Source organism: Glycine soja, chromosome 18 (genome assembly GCF_004193775.1).
Source record: "Glycine soja cultivar W05 chromosome 18, ASM419377v2, whole genome shotgun sequence".
NCBI classification, from domain to species: domain Eukaryota; kingdom Viridiplantae; phylum Streptophyta; class Magnoliopsida; order Fabales; family Fabaceae; genus Glycine; species Glycine soja.
In genome coordinates this window covers 35,059,661-35,061,197 of record NC_041019.1, presented here as the reverse complement: position 1 = coordinate 35,061,197, position 1,537 = coordinate 35,059,661, and positions in this window count along the sequence as shown.

Below are 1,537 nucleotides of genomic sequence, written 5' to 3'. Positions count from 1 at the left end.
TAACGTTTTCCGTGAGGAATTTCGCAAAGATTTCAACCGTTCTTCGACGTTCTTCATTCGTTCTTCATCGTTCTTCGATCTTCAACGGGTAAGTACCTCGAACCAAGCTTTCGATTCATTCTATGCACCCTAGTGGTCCACATTGTGTTTCGTGCATTTTTATTCTCGTTTTGTTTACTTTTATACCCCCTGTTGACGTGCTTAAGCCATTTTACTTAAGTCATTTCTCGCTTAACTTAAAAATAAAATAAATTTCCACCGAACGTTTGAATTGTATTACCCTTTAACTTCGGTTAAAATAAATTCCGACCGTTCGGTCATGCCGTAACCACTTGGAAATCAAAAAAGAGGTAAAAAACAATATAAATAATCAAAAAACATCTTTTAGTAAAATAAAGCGGAAAATCAATCGGACGTTTTCTCTTTGGGATTTCTCATTCTTAATCGAATTGATTAATAACTAAAGTGAAACTAAAGGCTAAAATCAATTCACCTAGTCAAGCTCGTCCATAAAAATAGGCCTTTTGAAGTTTGTCATTTCATTTTCTCACTAAGTAAAATGGATCATTTTTTTAGGTCCAACGCCTTAAAATGATCACCTCTTAAAGTAAAAAAGAATCACTTGATAAAAAAGAACTACGTAGGTCTGATTTTCTCATCCCAAATTGAGGAATACGTAGGAGCAAAGGGAAACACCCTTGTCGACCACAAAAAGAAAAAATATAAAAAGGGTATAAAGGACATAGAGACATAAAAAGGGAACATAAAAAATCAGAGTCATGTTCGCACATTCGATTAAAGGCTGTCGTCCCTCGCGACGGACGTGTGGGGTGCTAATACCTTCCCGCGCGTAAATACAACTCCGAACCTTTCACTTAAAAGTTCGGTAGATCGCGTCTTTTCCGGTTTTTCCGACGTTTTCCTCAAATAAACGTTGGTGGCGACTCCGCGCGTATTCCTTTCGTGGAACACGCATACCGCGAGTCTCGCGTCGCCCTCCCGCCGAAGGGTAGGTTGCGACAGTTGGCGACTCCACTGGGGACTGTTTTTAGAGAGTTAGGCCATTTTAATTTTGTGCATTTTTTTTACCGTGACTTACCCCTTTGTTGGTTTCCTTTCATTATGTTCTTGTGTATATAAACTCTTTGTTGCTTTTAGTGCGTTTTAAATGTATGCATGGAGTAAATATTTATTCATTTGATGCACACAAACACCAACACTATTTGCACACACTGTGAGTGAAAAAGGGCCCTATACCCGGGTTCATGGGAGCATAAGGAGTGGAGGTGAATCTGTGATCATGCTAGGTCTCCGACTTGCTTGATTACAGTGAACCCTCATCTAGAGCTTTTCTCTTTGAAAACCTATTGTTGCTAGTAGTCCCTACTGCTACAATATGTTCTTCAAAGGGGATGATACCTCTAGAAACCATCAAGAGAGATATAACTACCTTGGGGATTGTTGCTAAAAGCCTAGTTAGTTCTCTCCCTTATAGGTCCCTTAAATAGGGGCACGAAGCAAACACACTGCGTGCCAT